The following is a 7,414-nucleotide window of genomic DNA, read 5'->3' as shown; positions in this document are numbered from 1 at the left end:
CTAACCAACATACCCATGCAAGAGAAATGAGTGAGGCATAAAAACTGGAAAGAAGCAAAATTTATAGTTGTTTGTTGATAAATATGGTTATTTACCCCAGAAATTCAAGGGGATCAAGTAAAACAACTATTACAAAGAGTTGGGAAATTGAGTAATGTGGCTTAATATATAAAACATACATATTAGTTCTCACAATCAAGCAAACTATACTGAGGAGAAGACTCTATATACAATAGAAGCAAAATTGAGAAAACATCAGAATTTCAACAAGACATACCTTTTGTCTTTTGTACTTTATTCATATGTTATGTAATAAAAATAAAAGGACTGGACTAGAGGTGTGGCTCAGGGGTAGATCATGTGCTTAGTTAGCATGCACAGGGCCCTGGGTTTGATTCCCAGTGCCACCAAACGTAAACACTAAAAAGTAAAGGGGTCTGTGAATAACTTGAATTCTGGGAGGCCCTGAGACATTAAATTTACTGTGCTGAGAATCACCCAGTAGGCAGCAAACTCAAGAAATGTTCCCTCTCACCCTGGGCTGAAGTGACCTGGATCTCCATCTACAGGCCTCATAGGCCTGGTCAGTCAAGGCCCACTCCTCTCTATCTTGGGTAGTGGGCTTGACTATGATGTTCTGGAAGTCCTTTACCCAAGGCCCATCTTCCTCAAAGTCCTTGTATCCCAATTATCTTCATGAAAATGCCCAATCCCCTAATGGGGGTAAAGCCAGCCAGAGGTCAGTGATCAGAAGTCTGACAAACTACTAAAATGTTTGCCTCTCCTACTTTGAAGTTTAAAAAAGCAAAATAACTGCTCATAACCTCTAAGTCAGAAAACTTTGGTACATTTATTAATCTGTTTATGTTGCTATAACAAAGTACCACAGACTCAGTAATTTATAAAGAACAGAAAATCATTTCACACTGTTCTGAAGACTGGGAGTCCAAGGTCAAGGCCCCAGCAGGGCTGCTGGCCCCCTGGTGCTGCATCCTCCAGAGGGGATGAACGTCAGCTGTGTCCTCACATGGCAGAAGGAGACCGGGCAAAAGAGATGCCTAATCCCACTCATGAGTCTTCTCATGAATTTTAGAGGAGACACAACCATTCACATCATAACAGAGGGGAGTCCAAGGGAGAAGCTCATGCTGCTTTGCTATCGCAGTGGGATGGATCAAGAAGCATGGGGGTCTAGGAGGGATAGCTGAAAACTTGGGGTGAAGAATGAGGGAGGGACAAACTTTACCAAGGCCTGTCATCGTCCAAGTTCACTCCTGATCTAGGTGTCCCCTTTGGGTTTTGGACTTTAGTGGATCTTCTCATAAACAGTGTGGACTGCCGGAGTCGGCTTGGGGGTCTGTACAAGGCAGATGTCCAGGTTATCCTACAATTCAAATGGGGGTGAGAAGGGGGCTGGGTTTGCTTCTCAGAACCAGATACAGGAGTCAGTCAAGCTACATCTCTGTGGGATTCTTCTCTACCAGCGGGGAGTTCTGCCTCTCAACCCTGATAACACCCCAAAATGCAGCTTCACTCAGGCCCTCTCTTGAATGCCACTTGCTCTGTCTCCACCGGGAGGCTTCCCATGTCCCTGACCACCGGGCACCTCCACACTGCTCAGTCGCCCCCTCGGCTCCTCTGGGGATTTCTTCTCAGTGCTGTTTTCCTTGCTCAGTGACAATGGAGACCCTGCCGTCACCACCTTCCCTGCTTTGTTCCTTAGCATTATCATCACCCAACATTTCACACTTTGCCTATTTATTTTATTTGTCATTCTCACCCCACCCCCATGTTGGAAGCCACCCATGAAATGCGCGTGGCCCAGATCGGCACGGTGGCCACTGAATGAGAAAATCTGGTATCTGGGAATCCCTGCTGGTGAGACTGCCCGGATACACCTGAGCTCCTATTCAGCTCGGCCAGGTCCACACAGCACCGGAGATGGGGTGACCTGCTGCAGCCACCTAGCTACACAGCCTCCCAGAGATGGGTGTGGCTTATCAAGATTCCAAGACACCAGAGGCAAGACTCCACCCACTGAACCCTTATCCCTGCCTTTGATGCACCCCCTAAAATAAAGACCCAATGCATTTTCTGGCAGTTCTGTTCCAGCTCCCAACCAGGACTGGAAGAATCTATCAGGCACTCCCTTTAAACTACTTTTCTGACTTTGTCTCTTATGTCTTCACTAATTACTTCACACTATATTTTTCTCAGGTGGCTTATCCCCTTCTGAGCAGGAAAAATTACCCCTGTGAGGTGTCGGCCACCCTGTGATACCCTCACTCCCACTAGAATGCAGATTCTGTGAGGGGAAGGACTTTCATTGCTTTGGTGACTCCTTCAACCCACATTAGAATGATTCTAGGAACACGTTAGGCATTCAATAAATAACTGTTGAACAAATTTGTAAATCACATTGACTGCTCTCAGGGAAAAGCATAAGCTCAGTGTCAGGCATTATTTTTGTAATCCACATTTTTTAAAAGAAGAAACTGAGGTCCAGGGAAGTAAAGTAACATTTCTACAGTTAAACACGAAGTCAGTGTCCAACCTGGGTTTCATGACCCTCTCTGCTGACTCTGCTTCTTCATGTCCCTTTCTGTGTTCCTTCCCCTGTGTCCTGGGAGGGTATTCATTTTTCCCAGAGGACAGAGCTCCCCAAGGCCAGGAACTGAGGTGGAGGGGACTGCAGGATAGGGCTAAGAACTGGAATTGGATGTCACCTGATTTGGTTTTCTCCCCCAAAGCCATTAGTGCCCCCCTCCTGCGGTGCTCTGGTAGTGGAGGTCTGGGGCTTAGGTGGGAAGGAACTATTTCCTGAGTCCCTAAAGGCCCCAATCAAGTGGAGATATAACTCAGAAGGGCTGAGAAGGGAAGCAATTGTGACAAACACTGAGGAAGTTGGGGACAATGGACAAGCACTGGGCTAGCAGAGAGGAGACCTCTGTTCTGCCTTGTCTTGCCATGGTCCTCTGGATAAGTCAAGTGATCATTTGGGGTCCCATACTCTCCACTATAAGTTGCTGGGACAGGACCAAGGAATTTCTGGGTCTCAAAGATCTCGAGTCATTCACTCCTTAGTGTTGAGAGCCACAATTTAGTCAGAATGACACCTGGCATTTTTGCCAGAGGGAATGGTTGAAAGGTGATCCTGCTCTGGGATTAGGGCAGATCCTGCTGGGATTAGGGCAGATCCTGCTGCCTCAGCACCCACTACTTTGGAGTTCCTGTTGAGTTCTCGCGGGGTTCTGAGAGAATTGGCGCATGGAGCCCGGTGGAGGCAGTGTGTTCCCGGGAAGTGTGTGTCGAGTGCCGGTGAGAGTTGGGGAATAAAGAGTTGCTGTTTGAAACTCCGTACGGGCCACCAAATGCCGCAGTCTGTCTGGGCACAAAATAACCGAGCTGCCACAAAACCTTGTAGGTTCAAACAGCAACTCTTTATTCCCCAACTCTCACCGGCACTCTACACACATTTCCTGGGAACACACTGCCTCCACCGGGCTCCTCACGCCAATTCTCTCAGAACCCCGCGAGAGCTCAACGGGAACTCCAAAGTAGTGGGTGCTGAGGCAGCAGGATCCGCCCTAATCCCAGCAGGATCCGCCCTAATCCCAGAGCAGGATCACCTTTCAACCATTCCCTCTGGCAAAAATGTCAGGCGTCATTCTGACTAAATTGTGGCTCTCAACACCTTAGAGAAGTCAGAGGATGGGAGGGGAGAGGAGCTAGCCCCTCACTATCCCTGGGGTGCAGACTGCAGCTGCACTAGCTGCCCCTACTCACCCCTTAGCCCAGTGATTCTCAAGGTGTGAGACCAGGTGTATCAGTGTCACCTGGGAGCTTGGTAGAAATGGAAATTTTGAGGTCTACCCCAGACCCACTGAATCAAAAACTCTGTGAGTGGGTCCAGAAGTCCATTCTGTCAAACCCTCCAGAGAATTCTGCCACCAACTCAAGTTTGAGAATCACTGCTTCTGGGGATTCCCCTCAGGACCCTCTCCTTCCCTGGCTCAACCTGTCTCCCATCTTCGCCTAGGTGGGGTTGCTCCATCTGAGACCATGGCACCAACTTCCAGCTGTGGGCCAGTGGCCAACAAGGTGCCCACCCAGGGGTACTTCATCAGTGGGGACAGCATACGCAAAGGGGTGGCATCTATGGTGGGATCAGGCAGGGAGAAGAGGGGCAGGGTTCAGGAGAAGGTGGCTTCTCAGACCCTTGTGCTCACCCTGCCTTCGGGCCCTCCTGGGACCCTGCTTTTACTTCCTCTGGGTCTTGAGCTGACAGAAGAGTTCCACCAAAGCCTCGGCCATTTATACCCGGGTCTCTCCTCTGGCCTGCATTTCAGCCTGTGGGTGAAGAGCTCCTCCAAGGTTCTCGGACAACTTGCTCACTGCCAGGCTGTGTGTCCTTGAGTCAGTCACCTCCCTTGGCCTCCCTCTCCTCCTCACTGGCGGTGAGAATCTGAGGCAACCGTGGATGTGGAGATGTATGTGCAAGGTGACCTCCCTTTGCACCACAGCTCCCAACATGCTGTGGGTCCTCAGACATACAGCCACATTGTTCAAGGCAGGGAACAGACCCGGAGCCTGACAGTGGGACAGAGTGTCCTGGACATCCTGGAACTCCCGTCTCTGAGTACATGTCAGCTGCCCTAATTCAATTCCCTTAGACTCACCTCAGTGGGCCCCAGGGGGCTGATCTCTGCATAGGGAAGGTCATGGCTGTCAAGTCCACCACTCTGCGGGTCATCAGAGTCTGCTCTAGGAGGAGCTTGGGGAACAGTTGCTGTCATTTAAAGTGTGCAATTGAGTGATCCCTCACCAGGCCCGGGGCAAGCTCATTGTTCCCAGACTGTGAAAGCAGGGCCCAGACCCTGTCTTGTTCCTGCCACCCTTGGCCCTTCCTCACTGGGCATGCACCACCTCCCACTCTCAGCTCTGCTCCACCCCAGCTGCTGCCAGGAAAGTGCCTCTCTCTGCCCATGGACTTCCCAGGCTGCCAACTGTCTCTAGGGCTGCCTGCATCCACTGCCGCTCCCCAGCACCCCCACCCCTCAGTGTCTCCCAGCTTCTACCTCTCTCAGTCTCCATCTTCTTTCTCTTCCAGATCCACACTCCAGCCCCCAGACTCACCACCAGAACCATGATAAGAACTCCTCTCCAAAGCCATTTGCTCTGAAAAGAACCTGAGGTCAAGGGCAACCAGGCATCAGATCTGTTTCAACCAGGAGTGGAAGCCAGGGAGAGGGTGGGGGGAACATGACCACCCAGGCTCCATCTGTCTCCCGGGGCCCAACTTTGCTGCAACCCGAAAGAATGTCCTTTCTCGTACTGTGTCCAGTGAGTGGCCAGTGACTCTTTCATTTTTCTGCTTCCAAGTCTTCTGTCCAATCGCTGCCAAACCTCAGAGGCTTCCTCTACCTAGAGTGGCCATGTACATCCTGGCCTCTCTCTTCTCCTTGCAGACCTCCAGAAGGAAGGTATATAGCAAGAGGGAGGGGGTGGAAGGATCTGGATCTACATACCTCGGAGCATGTTGTCCTTTGGGTCTGTGATGAATTTTTTAGACTGTCACAAGAACACTCCTATTCATCCTTCAGAGCCCAACTCACTTGTTCTCTGTCAGACCTTCCCCAACTCCTAAGCAGTTTCTCAGGTTATCTTTTATTTCCCTGAACCACTCTTTATATTTGCCTCAACTTCAGCATTTAACATCTGGCTTTCTATTTAGAAACAAGCCAGGTGCAGTGGCACACACCTGTAATCCCAACAATGTGGGAGGCTGAGGCGGGAGGATCACAAGTTCAAAATCAGCCTGAGCAACTTAATGAGACTCTGTCTCAAAGTTAAAAAATAAAAAGGGCTGGGGATGTAGCTCAGAGGTAAAGCACCCCTGGGTTCAATCCCTAGTACCAAAAAAAAAAAAAAAGAATAAAATAACAATTTATATATGTGTGTGTGTACTTAGAAATGTCTTCTTCCTCTTTTTAGTATATATTATCTAATAAATATTGATTGATAGGTTTAAATAGATTACCTCTTTCAAATCTCACAACAATAACTGTGGAGTAGGTAAAAATATTAACCATCTTATAAATAGAAAGGCTTAAAAATTATGTGATATATCCATGGTCACACAGCCAGGATGTGTCAACGTCCCCACTGCACTGTCCTTAGGGAGAGGGGGCTTATCTTGTTCTTCACTGTGCACCATCCACTCAACATATAGTATGTACTCAGTGCAAGTCTGTGGATTGAATCTAAGTGGAGGAGTAAGAAATGATAAGGAAGAGATGTGAAGTCCCCCCGAGGGAGCAGGCAGAGTCAGGAAGACAATGGTTGAATAGGGTAGTGACTGATAATCACACCTTTTTGCACAACCACTGCCCCTACTGTGCAATTCTGGGAAGGTGGGAGGGTTGGTCTTTATGAAACACGGCTCCTTTATAAGAGCTAACACACCTTGAAGGCCTTTTACACAGCCCAGGTGAGCCCGAAGGCTGACTCTGGGAAGTGTACTAGTTAGTCATGGTGGCTGCAGGTGCTCATGCTGTCCAGAGGGGGCTGACAGTGACTTTCATAGTCAGAGATGCTAAACATCCTCAAAGGAGATGTCTGGGGCGCAGACATTTGTCTGGGGGTGGGGGTGGGCACTGAGGGTTCACTTACTCCTTGAGTCCTCCCGCTACCTTGCTTGGATTCTGATGACTAATTCAGCCTCCCAGGCTCTATGATACTGGGAACTGGGATGCCCACATGCCAGTCTGTTAGGGTTTAGATGTGGTGTCCCCCAAAAGCTCAGGTGTGAGACAATGCAAGGTTTGGTGGAGAAATGATTGGGTCATAGTGTTAATCTAACGAGAGAATTGATTCCTGATGGGACTAACTGAGTGGTAACTGGAGGCAGGTGGGATGTGGTGAAGGAAGTGGTTCATTAGGGGTGTGGCTATGGGGTATATGTTTTGTATCTGAAGAATTGAGTCTCTCTCTGTCTCCTAATCATCACGTGAGCTGCTTCCCTCTGCCACACTCTTCTGCCATGATGTTCAACCTCACCTGGAGCCCTGTGGACTGGCTGAATAGGAACTGAGACCTGTGAAACCGTGAGCCCTTAGATAAACCTTTTCTCCTCTACCGTTGTTCTGGTCGGGTCTTTCAGTTGCAGCAGTGAAAAAGCAACTAAAACACAGTCCTGTATGTAAGTACCGGGGATGCTGCAGTCTCCATACACTGGCCCAACTCCTGGACTTGCAGATTTGAAGACTTTCATGAGAATGTGGTTGTTCACTGAAGTGGGGATCTTCAGGTTGTACCAAGTGAACTCCTCAGTCCCATCACTGTCCTGAGTCCTCCCCAACTTGGTACCCATCCCCATTCACTGCCATCCCATTTCCATCACCCCTCCTGGGAG

The 7,414-nt window shown here is 49.2% G+C and overlaps 1 long non-coding RNA gene across 1 annotated transcript; it reads right to left on the bottom strand.

Annotated features, from left to right (window-relative positions):
- Positions 1-1,051: 1,051 nt before the first annotated feature.
- Positions 1,052-5,173, bottom strand: LOC143405215 (uncharacterized). The gene is made up of 3 exons (XR_013091998.1): positions 5,079-5,173; positions 4,680-4,774; positions 1,052-1,384 (listed from the first exon to the last, which is right to left on the bottom strand). It is a non-coding gene; the product is annotated as an uncharacterized LOC143405215 (long non-coding RNA).
- Positions 5,174-7,414: the final 2,241 nt, after the last annotated feature.

Source organism: Callospermophilus lateralis, chromosome 7, assembly GCF_048772815.1.
Source record: "Callospermophilus lateralis isolate mCalLat2 chromosome 7, mCalLat2.hap1, whole genome shotgun sequence".
Classification (NCBI taxonomy): Eukaryota; Metazoa; Chordata; class Mammalia; order Rodentia; family Sciuridae; genus Callospermophilus; species Callospermophilus lateralis.
Note: the sequence above shows the minus strand (reverse complement) of the source record. Positions and strands in the feature narration are given on the sequence as shown.